Source organism: Mya arenaria, chromosome 11 (assembly GCF_026914265.1).
Source record: "Mya arenaria isolate MELC-2E11 chromosome 11, ASM2691426v1".
In the NCBI taxonomy this organism is placed as follows: Eukaryota; Metazoa; Mollusca; class Bivalvia; order Myida; family Myidae; genus Mya; species Mya arenaria.
In genome coordinates this window covers 60,016,096-60,032,589 of record NC_069132.1, presented here as the reverse complement: position 1 = coordinate 60,032,589, position 16,494 = coordinate 60,016,096, and positions in this window count along the sequence as shown.

Sequence of the window (16,494 nt, the reverse complement as noted above, 5' to 3'; positions counted from 1 at the left end):
GTCATTCACATGACCTTTGAACGAAAGCGCATTATTCAAAATACGTGCAAACTTAACGTTTCAATACTATATATAAATAAATATCAATAGCTTAACATAGAATCTTTAGGGAACATCAATTAAGAAAAATATTATGATATATTTTGTATTTTTAATATATTGCCCGATTAAACACAGACTATGAATGCAGTCAAAATCAGTCGGTACGAAATTGATGGTTGCTATTGAAAGATGAGTAATCCCATGATCACAAATCGTCAAGAAAATGATGCTCCAATGACAAACCTTTAGAATAAAGAAATTTAGAAGAATTGATATACATAGAAAAAAATAATTATTTTGTGCATTTTTTATTATTAATGATTATTTCATTTGTAATAATAATGCCCGAAGGCCAAAGTTCGCGCGATGCGGCCAATATAATACTGATAATTTGAGTTATTATTTCTATCAATGGCCTCTTGACCTACATAATCTTTGTATTTTGTGAACTTTAGTACGCCGATGGAAACGTTCTTTAGAACTAAAACGAATATAAACACCACTTGTTTCTGGCGGTGTAAAAGTATTGTGAGGTGATCGGGCGAGCCACTTGTATCCATGACCCTTGCCTTATCACAGAGAGTTGGAACTACTGACGATAGAGCTAAAAACCCTTGAATGAAACCATGCGTGTTCATTTCGTTATGTTTTGCATCCTAACACGTGAGTAATTACGTATTTATCATTTCCCTAAAAACGTTAATCGGATTTGTAAGTTTGTACTAATGTTTATCAAAATACCCAGCCATATAAGGTAAATGATATATATTTATGGAGGATATATATGGGATCAAAATTACAGGTTTCTGTAAATTTCTTGCCTTATTGATTAAGAAGTAAATCGAAGATTTACTATACAAACAGCACGTGGTGGAACTAAACATTTGTTTTTATTAGGTTGTTTGTTTTCTACTCTGCTTACGTAAAGTATTTCCAGAACAGTACACCACTATGTCATGGTCATAACCCTAACCATAAACACCTCAGCGTAAACAAAAATTCGATTTTAAAATATTGTCGCGGATATTGTTAGCCAAATATATTTCATTTGCAAGAAAACAAATCCTGGAATCGCGGAAGAGCTTAGTAAGGATTAACCAACCTCTTGTTTAATGGTAAACATGGCGTTGGCATAATGAGAAATAAACCCCAGTAATTTGCTTTATTATATGTATTTACGTCCGGCTCGTATGAATATCCATCTTTCTCAATTCAATTAACTGAAACTGAAAACCTCTGTAAATATTTAAATAAGTAACAAAAAAGCAGGAATAACTTGGATCGAAAGTTTTATGAACACTTTTTGCTTTCGAGAATACGCCTCGCACAAAGGTTTCCGCCTTTGCTTCTCATCAAGCTGTCTCAGTCTGGTTGTATGTGACATTTGTTGCAGTGCACAAAGGTAACTAGAGTTGTATTTATTGCGTAAGATATCATGACCACTTCAGGCCTTATTAATTGTATTTTAGCAATAACTTGTTAAAAACGAACATTTAAACAAATGAAAAGAATAGACACACATAAATAAACCATCACGAAAATGTCCTTTCTTTCAATGGCCACTTGACATACTGATGTATTATTGATCACCTGACATACAGTATCCATTAATGTTCGAATTAAATTCATTTTGCATTAATTTCCACTTGACATGACGGTATTTAGTAATTGTCACCATACATACCTTTATCTAATGGCCATTTTTTAAACTTAATTTTTTTATACCTGAACAATGTTTATAAAGATGACATACCTAATGCATTAATAAATGTATATTTTAATTGCCACTTGACATTAATAATCTTCTTAAATCATAGCTTAATGAGCATCGAAAGAAAGGTTCTATAAAACTAGAGCGTATATAAAACCAACACTCTTTTGTATGAGAAACGCGAAATTTGATTGTCAATGGGCACAAAGTCAATAGGGTATTTTTACATTTAAACTTAGATTATGCTCAAACACTTATAAAGAATACCAATAAACTTGCTTTGCTTTACTATAATAATGGCCCTGCTTCTATCAACTAGAGATACGTAGGTTGATTTCAAGGTTTGATTATGAGCGAGATCCTGTTTACCAACCAGTTATTACTTTCTTGTTTGTCACGAACTTTGTTAAATAGTTCACTGTAATTGTTGTGTAAGGCAAGAGAGATGTGTGCTCGTGTTCTTTGCTCGTTTATTGTTTTTTTGGGCCCTTACCTTGTAACTTGACTTTGTAAGAGCTACTGATCTTTGCAGATGTTTTGCCCTATTCATTTCGATGATTATCATAGCTAAATAAACACATAGCACGTAATAGAATTAAACATTTTAAATCAAGTTTTATTTTCACTCTGCTGACTTATGGTATTTACATATGATAATACAAAATTATGTTCTTTCCATAACTCTTGCCCTATATAACTCATCGAGAAAGAAGATTCGTTTATGAAATATTCTCCTTGACATTTTTAGCAAAGAAAAAGGCGAGCGATTGTAATTGTCATTGTCTCTGTTAATATCGAATTAAGAAGGTTTGCCTATTCTAAGAATTGTTGGAATTGATTTATTACTAGGCTTTAATATAATTTCCAAACAATCCTTTCCTGGAACTGTGAAAGAGCTAAGCCAAACACATGCGAGGCGTACTCTGAATGTTTTTCTGATATCGAAATATATGTTCCGCCAAAGTTGGAGAGAGCTTCTATTGGCTGTACAGGGGACGGTATGGTTATTGGAAAAACGAAGGCTGTTTTTTTTCAATGCGATAGTTTGAAGTTTTATTCTAGAGTATTGGTAGCTGGCAAACAAACCACTACGTGTGAACTCGCTTTGGGACTAGTATGCTTCTCAGTAGATAATATTTTATTCGAATAAATGCAACACAACTCGAGTATTGCTTATTGGATTAAACTAGTTTCTCTCAAATTAGATTAAAGAGTTTTTCTCCAAGATTGTTTTAAAACTATGCAAACAGGTGTTGACTTTAAACGTGGAAATATTCATTTTGCTTATAAATAACATAGATATCTTATCAATGATCCTTCTTCTTATCCGAACTTGAAGACCAGAACAATACATATTAGAGGAATAAAATATTTTAGCGATCCAGCGAGTCAAAAAAGTTTAGGTGTGCGAGGTGTGTTGTGTGTCCATTTCATTAGCAACACGGACTATGATGACACAAATGCTGCTAAATGTTCTTTCAATCACTTAAATACATGTTAAATAGATTGTCAGTTATAAAAAAAGTCTTGAAATGTTATTGTCGATATTATTGGTAAATGATATTTCGGTTTGGCAGTCGCAACATTAATATGTTTATGTTATAATAATCATAAAATTAAATTTTATATTTCTTTTTATTTGAAATATTCATCTTTTTTATACAAAAAATAAGGATATTTTCTTATCCTGTAAATTGAGATTAAGAGGTAAAAGGAATACAGTATTTAGTTTGCCCTATATTTGGTCGTTGTATAGATCCTCTTGTTTAATGTTATTTCCTACAAAAGCAAAACTGATTTTCCACGGAAGATCTTTCGCGTATTTCTGTGTTTTATAGTAAAGGCTTGCCCTTCTCTCTCAGAATTCGAATTTAAGTTGCATGAAAGTGTTGGGAGAGAGAAGGAATTCTAACAATTTCAAGTCTGAAAAGGTGAGTTTTAGTACACTTCATCTACAGTATAAAGGTAAACTTGGTGCCCTCCACCCCTGGAGTCGTTAGTTCGGATAAGGAGAATCCCGTTTTGAACGAACACTGGGTTGTCATACTTCATAACTGTCCGAATTCAACAAGCAACACAAAAATATAAATGAATAAAATATATGAATTGATAGGATTTTCTCCCGTAAAACAACATTAAATTTGCTGTATATTTAAACGAAAGAAATGAATGTCAATATCCATAACCAAGTGATAATTAGCATCATAACAATAATATAAAAGCTCATAAGCCTGCGTTTTTATTGAATGTGCATTTTAGGTAAAATCTGGTTATTTCCTCCTGCAGGAAAAAAAAAGTACTAAGGTGCATTATTTTCACTGTTGTCAAAGTATAATGCTCTTTTTGACATAAACTGTGGCATTGTGCTAATATTAGTTATATCTTGTATTATTTTGTATTTTTGAAACCCTGCATGACTTTATAACAGGTTTTCAAAGACGGAAAAAACACAGTGTGTTTTGTTTTATCAAAACTTCTTCTGGTTTTGACAATCCTCCAAAAAAATTAACAAAAAATTTAAACCAATAGTATACACAAATAAAGCCTTCTAAGTTAATATTAGGCCATAATTCGATTGCATCGTAATTAAAGGGTTATTGAGCTTGCAATATCCGGGATTTGCAAACACAAAGCGGAGGTCGTTAAAAAAGACCCAATTTTTTTTTAATAACAAAACAAAATTTGTTGCAAAAATGTTGAAACTTCATAGCAATTTGAGTCAAAAAAATTAATTTAATCGTATATTTTTTAAACTATGGCTCTTTTCTTTTAAAACTCATATGCGTATCATAATGGAATGCTAAACTTTTAAATTGCATAGAATAATAGCCCATCACACTGCTTTCAGCGTGTAAATTAAAGGTTGAATTTAAAATCACATATTTCTTTCTTTTCTTCATTTAAGATCTTCATGATAGTTAAACACCTTGTTAAATATGTGTTAGAGGGCACACGATAATTCCGAAATTACTAAGTGTTGGTATCGCTCAGATAATGTTACAGTTTACGTTATAGTGATTAATGTAGTTACATTCATTTAGTTATTCATGTTTTCCCTTTTACTGGTAATAAGTGTGGTTACGGGCCTATTGTTCGAATATAAACACAGCGTTGTTTGTCTCTGTGCTTTCTTATTACAATTACAAAGCTTACCACCCTTGTGCGTTACAGAGACGTAAAAGTGATATAATTGATATTAACGTTCAATATCACATTGCGTCTTCAAGGAATATATATGTTTGACATATTATATATATTATATTAATTAACAAAATCCTGCATGTGCTCAGAATAGAATGCCCTCATAAGTACGTATTTTTTCTAGCCTAAATGTTTGGTTTAAACTCTTACAACCGCATACACATCACGTGAATTCTTAACACAGTTTTCACTATTCCATGTCACGTTTTTGTTACCATGGTGAAATCACAATGATAGATTGCTTGTTCTGTCAATGAATAAAGACAAGTTCTCGACGCTGTTTTATTGATATTTGATCACGTCATAATTTTAAAGGTCTCGAAAGACTTATATAAAATTGAAGACAATACAGATTAGGAAAAACGATTAAAAGCAGTGTCATGAATTTGATTGGAACACCCTTCTGGAGTCTGTTTATGAAAATTAAATGTCTGAACTCAGTTTACAAAGTATACATTGACAGTTTCAGAGGATAATAGTATATCAATTGTAAGCAATATATTCTGAAAAAAACAACAACATCTGGACGTGAATTATTAATGTGCAATGCTATATAACACTGATTTGAACTCCTTGGTGATTACGTTATAAACCGTTTTTTATTGTCGATTGTTTCACACTGGCTAAATAGATTTACATTTGATGGTAACCCAAACATTTGCTTATCTTAATAGTTTAATTTATTAGTAAAGTGTACTGTATCACCAACTTTTATTGTCGTGTGAGTTTGTATGTCTATCGCTCCAATTGTGAAGATACCTTTTCGTTCTTTCGTATTAAAGTTATTTATATTTTTCGTAACAAAATGTTGCTTCAAGGGCTTAAGTAGGTAAATATATATATTTGTACATGCTAAACCATTCAAAATGCATAGGATGTCAAAAGCATTGATTTAAGTGATTGTATTTATGTTTACCTGGCTTCAACCTAGCAAACGGTCACGTTCCCTTGACAACACATGAAAGCAGGATGACTTGGGTCCTTTGGTGGTACATAATTGTTACAAGAAATATCCTTAACAGTTGACATAACGCATAGGATGTCAAAAGCATTGATTTAAGTGTTTGTGTTTATGTTTACCTGGCTTCAACCTAGCAAACGGTCACGTTCCCTTGACAACACATGAAAGCGGGATGACTTGGGTCCTTTGGTGGTACATAATTGTTACAAGAAATATCCTTAAGAGTTTGACTTAACCATAACGCTATTGAAATGACTGATATAAAAATCTCCAGATACACGTCGACATAATGTTTTAATGTCTATTATTTTAACTTCGGTTATATGCAGAGATTTATTATCCTATTATTTATTCAAAACGTCAAGTTAAAACAGTGTGCAGAATTTATTCTGCCTCCGTCGATTATTTTGAAGTAAATTACAATTAAATAATGTTCCTCAAATAACTTTTCGTTAATAACACCTTACAAATACAAATCAGTCTGAACATATACATATACTGAATTTTTGCACTAAATCAAAAACAAAACATTTAAAAGTAAATAGAAGTTATACATTTAATTTTATGACTTTCACGGTGCAGTTTAGAAATTTCATGCACCAAACTACCTAGTGAAACATAGAGTGCCCCTTTTTCATGGTCAAAAATAATTCCCGCAGCAATTCTAAATTTACTTAAGATTTACCTATGTCAGTGAACTAAGCATGTAAAAATAGACATACCATTCAAATGTCCAAAAGTGCTCCAACAACGATTCCCCTTATTGTATGAGTTGAAATGAAAGAGATATCTTGAATCTTGGGAGAACATGTATTAAACAAGAAACTATTTCCCTTAGAGTTCCTTCGTAACCAGAGAAAGTACAACACTTATTACGCTTATTACAGTTAAACTGCGATCATTCATGCAGGCGATCAATGGAAAACTGGCGAAAAACACAAATCATGAGCAAAACCTTACGATAACTTCAGGGCCAAAATTGCACAAATTTTCACGAAAGCGAGTCCCAATAATAATACATAAACAATTAATACATTTTTGCAAGTTATAAAGATTGCAATGGCAGATGAAAGGAATTTTGATAAGGAGTAAAAAACGATGTCCACAGTTTACGCTAGACCGCTATGATTAAATACTGTCAGTTTTAATGGTTCTTCTCAGATATAAAATATTATAAACTGTTAAATTCAGTAATGTGACAATTCTTGATTCTATTTTTGAAAGTCATACAAATTGTATTTTGATAAAGCTACTGATATTACTTTGTTATGTTCCTTAAACGGCGGTTGCCGCACTTTAAATGGAAAAGCACGCCTAAAACAATAGAAATAACATATTGTTTTTAGATTTTTCAAAATGGAAAACTCTTATTGCCTCGTTATTGTGACACGTCTCCGACCATCCTCTGGATTACATTGTTTAAGCCATACAACAGTATCAATTTTTTTGCTTGCTTTGTGATGGATCGCGACTGTAATTTCATTGTGAATCCTCAGACGGCGATATTTACTTTTAAATGTTTTAATCGGATATCATTCTACAAAGTTGACAGAAAACAACAACCTTATCGCTTCCATTCGTATATTAATTAAGTGAAGAGAGAGCGAACCAACCTTATGTCCATCAAGTTGTTTAAATTAATATTAAAGGATAAGTTCAACCATATTTTGGGGGTTGGGAATAAATGGAATAATAGAAAGAAAACCACATCGACAAGCCCATCAGACAACACAATAACAGCGACCCTTTATAAAGGCACAATACTAAGACTAGCGGACACTTAACGAGTAACACAAAATGTCCCAACAACACAGTGAGACTACACATACGCGAATATCAATATATATTGATACATGGCCTTGGAACTATTAGCGAAACAGGAAATTCATCCTGGGTTTGTACTAGTTGATTGATACCCAGCCTCACATTTGTCCTAACATTTATCCTATTTCTATCATTTGACCTTCTCAGCAGTAAAGGGCACATACGTATGAGTAATACAGCCTTATCGAGAAGTTGTTTCAGAAACAGAAAAACACGGTTTAACAAGTTTTCAAATACTTCCAAACAATGGGTCGTTTAAGCAGTAAATGCATCATGATTCTGATACCAAATAAAGGAAGATGACAATCCATTATCATCTAATATCAATTAAAACATTTGACTTGTAGACATAATACAATGAACACCACAAGATTAAGCCCCGCATGTCTAGCTGTAATATTTATATTTGAGTGTGCTTTTCCCTGTTGAAAACATTTTCAAGAATGATCGTTTTCCTTTTTAATAGTTTAATTAGATCTTCAGTGGGAGTATGAGTATATCACTCCGTGCAAAGACCCAATGTACTCACCCCTTACCAGCCCAAAATTGTTAAACGTCGCGAAAAGAAATTGCATATCCATCACAGCAAGCTTGAAGCCATTTACCACAAAATTGCTGATTGATTGTCAAGATTATGTTACGATGTTTTCTTTCTGAAATTAATTCAAGTGTAAAACCTTTCACTATGTGTCGGTTTGAGGGAGAACATGAAAGCATTGTGGGTTCCTGTGGCCTTATATTGCAGAACCAACAAACAAATCAAGGGAAACATTTATCTTAAGTAGTAATTTTTCAACAGGTTTTTCATTTTTTTTAAACTGAGGCTCCGTTTTTAAATATAAAATGCACTTTTTGAAAGTGATTTGAATTACCTGCATCGAGCTTCTTTAAGCTGTTAATTTCTTTCGAAAAACAGTAAAGGAATTCGTATTTGTTCAAAATCTTAAAATGGTTGTTTGCGACCGTTTATTGAAAAAACATCAATTCAAGCAAGAGACATTGAGCTATTTTGGTATTTTATTTCTCACGTTTATAACATTTAATTTGAGAAACTACTGATGTTCCTTACACTGTATTAAACAGCACAGATTTTATAACTGTTGGTAATACGAAACGTGACTGTTATTTTTTTATTCTTTCCACACCTGCCATAAATGTTTTGAGCGCCCTTTTTCATCTCGTCAAACTCTACTCGTTTTTTGAACATTTCCGTGACAAACAGACGATATTTAAATTGAAAGTGTTGAGTGATCCATTTTATGGACATAATGGAGAAATATAATAACTAATTTGAGACCTCTGAATGAGATGGTTCTTTTGACTGGTAAAACATAAGATAATCCTTTCAAATAAAGATTATATGAAAAGGTCATCAAACGTTAAAACTGCTTTTGTGGAATTCAACATCTGTAACATTGTTTTGTTTTTGTGATTGCTTAAGACAGGCTAATAATAAGCTGTAATCGTTTGTATTTACTTTTATTCTTTTCTTGAAAGCATATGTAATGTTTTGTTATGTTACCACATTTTAAATCACGAACGTCATATAGAAACAAGGATTTTTTATATAGTAATGTGCACATGACATTTTTGTCATCACGGCGCTTTGAGCAATTTTGCAGAGCTTAATTGGCAGTCAAAAACACATTACTGTGAAGGCCAAATCCTTTGCATGGCCATCAAAATTTACCGACTGTTTACAGTACCAGCCAATATGGCCATAATTTACACATGACGCGTGTGTAGTGTATTGTCATCACATTCACGCCTCTGACGAAAGGGGCCAAACAATGCAAACAAATTTTATACACATCAACACAGTTGTAGGCAAAACTACACCAAATAACTCTTAAAGACTGCTGTACAGAAAAGTGTATATTGCCTGAAAAATCCCTATGTAGTCCTGTAATTTCGATACTTTTTCTTGCAATTCGTACTTAAAATATAATCCCTTTACTTTTAGACAATTAGTATTTTTGGTGAAATTCGATCAATGAATACCGGTCCATTTTTATTTCATTTGTGGGTTAAATGTGAAACCGATCCTTCAATCTCGGTGATATATGTGTTTTAAGGTCAAACATTACTATGTCAAATTTATCTTTAATCCATAGTGTCAGTAATATCTGCAATTGGACTTTATCCAAGTTTTAACATTAATGCGAGTTTGTTTGTTTTTAAAAGTGAACTCTTTCTTGTAAATGATTTATCTGAAAGAATTATTTATTAATCTTATTATCACAAAGGTTTGCAATGTGTGCAGTAGGGTGGCTGTAAACGTCGCCAGGTACGTTACATATAACCATTATACTGTTATATCATTTTTATGCTAAAACAAACCAAAAGTTAAAATTGTCGGGCGGAAATTTAATATAAAAACTATACGTATTCTTATTTTACAACATTTTAAGACATTTAAAAGTATATCCGAATTGACATCGACTGTGGAATAAGTCAATGTTTTCATCCTAATGGGTACACAGAGAAACGAAGCAATTAAATAAAGATAAGGAATACTTCTTACAAATGGAAGGCATTTCTTTTAATTCACCGTGTATAATTCACTATAAAACACTTGCTTTAAATATGGAGATATTGCCCACAACGGGATTGATGTGACATAAAGGTAACGTCATTCCTGTACGAAATTGCTGTTACAGCTTTAACCTTGTCACTATGGACCATTATTAAAATGGAATTTCTCTTCAACCGTTGTTAAGTAGCAAAGAAGCATTGACTTTATTACAGATATCGTTTTCAAAAAATATTTAATTATTTTTTATGACATATTTTTTTTATTTATTGGAACTTCGACCTTTTCTTCGCTATTTTCTTTTAAATATCGTTTGCTATGCAGTGCCTCTATCATAGAGGGGAAATCTAATTAACACCATTTTTGGAGAACAGTATCATATACACGCCATTTATTTGCAAATATAACCCATAAAGAAAACTATTCTTCGTAATTCTCCTTTTTTAATTATATCAGTGCCAATAGGGAGAAATATTTCCAAGAAATGGGAAATCTTGTAATTAGATATTGGCAAATGGTTTTCTTTAATTTACTAATGCTGTAGAATCGCAAAATTGATCTTTGACATATCTCAATTTGAACTGCCATGTATAATTATCAACATGAGATACCTTTCTTACATGTTACTTGAATGTCTTTCACAAGTATAACAAATACAAAACAGTCAAGTTTAGCCGAATAATAGAAATGGAAAGAAATAACATCATATTTTTAAACACTTTTCGGACAGTAATTGTCCCTTTACAAACATAATTATGTTTATTGCTACACAGTATGTTCATATGATTTTGATAGCACAATTATTTAATATTGCAAACATTAGGCAAATACTTAATAAGATAATAACATGAGTTTGACTTTAACAATCGGATAACATGTTACAGTGATATATTTTTGAATTGATCATTAATTTTGCCAAAATATACAGGAGTATATGTAAGCTGATGTTAGAACAAAAATCGGCTAACATGTTTTAGTGATATTTATCTGTATTTAACATTCATTTTTTCAACATCTACATGAGTAGATATAAACAAACATAAGAACAACAATCGGCTGTTATGTTTCAGGGATATCCATTAGGGTTGAACATTCAATTTGCAAAAATCAACAAATTTTTTCAGTTATATATTCCACGGCGGTTAATCATTGGAGCCATAACACTTTGTTATGTGTTGAAAATGCTCCAACGCGTTTTTCGTCATAGTCCCAATGAGTGGAATATGGATGTAAACAGTGAGTATGGTTTCTTATTTTTCATTTTTAGAGGTTTATACGAGTAAATTAAAAAAAATGAAGAATGAAATTCCACATAGGAATGGCCATGAGTTGTTCTAAATGTAAAAGTTTTGAATAAAATTTAATATCCGATCGTCTAGAACTTGCATAACTTGCTAGACTTTAGTGTTGACAACGTAAAAATCTGGATTTTCGTGAGAATTCTCGTACCTTAGGTTTAAGCATTTTCTTTACATGTGTGTGGCTTTTTTATTGACAAAAGGTTGCCGCGTTACAAATTTTAGAACTTTATTTGTTATACTTGCTGCACTATGCTCGATTTTCTGAACGTTGTGGTGCCAATGAATAGGTTGTGGTGATCATGAATAGAAATTTAGTAGGAAACGAATTATGAAACACTGTAGCAATTTCATAACTAAGTGGTGTAAACCAAGCTTGTCTCAATATTTACATTAACTAAACTGTTAGGGTAAGAATCATTTAATAACGCGCCATTCCTTTCGAAAGTGGCAAATATTTTCAAATTTTGTCACATATTTTAAATTGTCTTTAGCTATAGATTTTTGTGTATTATTTCGGTCCCTATAGGGTTTCAGTTAACAATTCATTGTATAATGTAACAATTGCCCTTTCAAATGAAATTGCAAATGTATTTATTGCCGAGGAACCACTTTGGTAAATTCCAATCTTTGTCATTCTTAATAAGAGACGAAGTGTAGAAGAAGTGTATAATGACAATAAACAGCACGCGAGAGCATATCTAAAACATATTTATGTTCTTAAAGTGATTTTCACTACCAAATGATAATTTGAGTCATCCTACTCTTGTCATTTCGACATTAAATGGCAATTTATTTGCTTTTTGGAAAGTAATTGCTTTAATTCCAAAATAAAGTAAATGCATATATTTATTCAATGTGATATGTATGCTTTGGATAGGAAGCAAAATGCAATAAAGAAATCAATGACTTTGTTTATTTTGCTGCGTTCTTAAACATATCAGAGTCTATATAAGTTTAATAATGTTTACATAAGCGACCTGCAAGGACAAGCCTATGTTACAACTCCTACTCATGCTTTTTAGCAGATTTAAGCAAATTACAAAACACACTATAAGGTAAATAACAAACACATACAATACAGAACAGAACACACCCAATAAAAAGCACAGAAAACACTCCGTAAATATAGCCATTAAACGTCTATAACGTAACTATAAGTTGCATCTTACTGGAGTTTTATTTGCATAAATTTTTTGATTCGGGAAAGAATTTTGGGCTTTTGCGATAATTCCATTATCTGACGTCTCCTGTATGATAGGTTCTTTCAAATGTATGTACAGAACACATTAATACAGTGAGTGAGCCGGTCTAACAATTTACGGATTTAAACTATGACAGTGTAGGAATAATTTTAGATGGATATAAGAATACAAATATTGACAACAACAGTTTGTTTTTAACGTCTGTTAAATAAATACGCTGTCTGTTATAAAATTGATTAAAATGGAAATCGTAAGCACTGAACAAAAATAATGCACTTCTTTAAAGTGACACTCTTAATTAAAATTAATACATTCACATGTATAACAAACCTAAATGTTAGGGAATACACCTTCAAATGCCTACTAAATAATGCATGAATATAAATAATTATTTACTGATAACAAGATTGTAAACGTGTGTTTAATAGCTGAAAACGCACAAATAGTAAATGATTGGAGCAAAACGATTTACTGTGATCAACTCTGGTCAACTCTTGTCTTATAAGATTTCTTAAAAACAAAGCACGGGATCCTTCAAAAGAACCATTTTTTTATTTTTTACATTTATTCATCCTTTTCGGTACACTCTATTTTGGATTAAGAGTGCATCTTTAATAGTTTGCATCTTTTAAAAATAATAAAGATTAGATCAGTAATAGTTGTTTTGATTTTTATCTTAAAGCTAGAGGAAGATAAAATAGCATGACTTGTCTTAATGCAACCACAGAAACTTCATCTCGCGTGTAACATTAACATGAAAGACAATTTTGGAAGGAAAACCATTACCCAAATTATTTCATATATGAATGGACGTTTAAAGTGAAGGGTGCTTGTACTAAATATGTGTCAATTTTCAAAATATCCTTCAGTTTAACAGTATTTTATAACCTAGATTTAACAAAAATATAATTTGTTTCGAAATATATTTAATAACTACTCAGTGATACTGATTTTGAAAATGTACTATAAGAGGGTATCATTATGCTTGTATATTACGCCTACAACATAAATGACGCAACGCCATTAATATTGCTCCAGGACTGGTCATACGGTGACCCCATAGCTTCCACATTCGGTCACCAAATTTATACTGTACCAAAACGGGTTCTATTTTCTAAATCTGATGAATTTTCCGATGAACGTTTTTGCTCTCATCCGATATGGTTTTCTTTGCCCCGTATATCCCATATCGGGTGACCTAATAACATCGTAACTTATAATATCTTTTCGGAATATAAAGTCTTATCCTTGAAACTTTCATTGTAGGTAAACGGGTTTCCGGAGTAATGATAGGTCATTTGTGCAAATATATATTCCAGACGGTCCATTACCATGATTGACGTTTCTATTACAGGAGGATGGTAACCATGACGTTTTTTTTATGGTTGTAAATGCTAGAATCAAAGTAAACAGCGTAGTATGTTCGTGATACTTGCTCTTTATGGTCTAAAAACTGTTTGACATGGTACATAACTCACAGTTATAATTTGTTAACTACACATTACTATTGGTTAGTGTAACGAAGTATATAGACTGTAGACTCACATATGTTCTCACAACCTCAAGATAAACTTTTGACTTGGACTGTCCTAAACTGGAATACTTCAAAAGAATAATGAAGTACTGTATTTTAGTCGTTTGGTGTGTAATATATTTTTTTAATATTTTTTATATTTTTGCCAGAGATTAACCTTTTTGACAAGTACCGTATTTTTGTCTTTAATTAAGATATATTAGCAGGGCCATGGTCAAATTCCATAAAATGTTAGCCTTAACTCTTTTCCTTAAACAGACTTTTCTATTGCATTTTCTTTACTATAGTCCTATTACAGAATAAAATATAACGCAAGACATATAAGTTAAAGCGGTGTTAACTTCTTTTATTTTTTGTTTTGTCCCTGAAACGTACACGATGGACATTTTCTTCCAAAAGTCCTTTGATGAAATACCAAGTTCTAAATGACATAAAAATCAAAATCGAATAATATGTTTTGTGAAAGGCGTGTCATTGACTCTTGATAATAAAAAATAGCGTATCATTTAAAACACATTTTTTTGTGTCAATCATTTTAAATAAATGATGTCAATTTAGCATGCTTTGCATGTATTTTTTGAAGTTATCCATGAAAATTAAAAAGGAGTTCTTGACAATCTGTATAATAAAGAATGCATTTTGAATAATAAGATTAATTTGTTGTATTATTATTCATAAAGTTGTTTTCCAGAAATCAATATAAATTTTGAAAAACAAAAGAAAACATGTTGTACTTTCCTGTGGACTTAGAACGTCAATGAGGAAAGTGCCTTTTAATTTTGTTATTAAATTGTACAAAAATATAGGTCAATATAATTATAAAATAGACTTCTGAGTACTGGATAATCTTATAGACTAAAACGTGAACATGGCGTCTTAACAATCATGAATTGTTTCTTAATACATTTATTTGTAACACCTGTTCTATTTCAATAGCTTTAAATAAGGCACATTAATAGTAAAAGCCTGACAAGCATTATCTTTTTAAGACATAGTGTAAAAATCAAAACACACTGGCTTTTAAAACTATTTTATAATTCGTTCAAATGTTCAATGTTTAAGCACCTTGTGTATCAATTATTGGTTCGCAACCAAATGCAAGGAAGTATAAATCAACATGACGATGACTGTAGTTAAACAATATAATTGACACTGTTGTGGATATAATTTGCGTAAATAGAACTACAATATTTGTATATTTGCTGACAACTGCGAATTGCTCTAAGGCAGACATCCACAACAATTACAATTCTAAACTCGGAAATTTTCCTACTTATTGATCAATGATATTTAAATGTCGCAAAATATGTCTCTGGGGCCCCATTTATCTAAGATTTCAGTTACAACGTAATCATATAATGTCGTTTTAATGTGAATAATGTCTGTTGGTAAAAGAGTACATAAAATCAAATATTAGCAAACGCCTGAAAGTATTTCAACTAATAAAATATTTGTAAAATAAAACAAGAAAGCAATTTTAACTACATCGCTTCCAAATGTGTTAACGCAAACAATATTCCCTTTTAAAATTATTTCATTATCTGAACCTAACCTAATATAATAAGTGTCAACCAGCAGGGATATTACTGCTGTTTTTTGTGAATTGTAAACATTGCCACTTTATTTTCGTAACATAACGTCAAACTGTTTGATGTGAATGTCAAGCTCATTCCCTAGTTCTAGAATGTGTTGGTCTACTCTACTACTTTCAAGCTCAAGCATATTCAGTCAGTTGTAACTTTATACACAACGAACTGTTCTTGTCCATGTTATTGTTTGTTGCTGGAAATTATGTCACAATATATAAGGAAAGTTGAATGCTAACGCCTAATTTAACCCACAATGGAACATTCTCCTTTGCTCACCGTTTAAGTTGAGGTACACTTTCTTTGTATTGATTAAAGATTCAGTAATATCAACGTCAGTTATTTATGTTGTATTGTGTGCTCCATGTGCTCGTGCTCTGGCCCAAATTAACAAAAAAATATCACATTCCGTATATCAGAATCAAGCTGAGAAATTTGGGCAACACTTTTGTTTTAGTATAATCTGTCTTAATTTCATCTTTTGAAGAATATTTAATCTTAAAATTCGACTTTTATAAAAAAAAATGCCACAATTAACAGGTTATTTTAACTTTAAATACAGTTTAAGTAAAAAAAATAAACTCTTTATAATTTTCGAG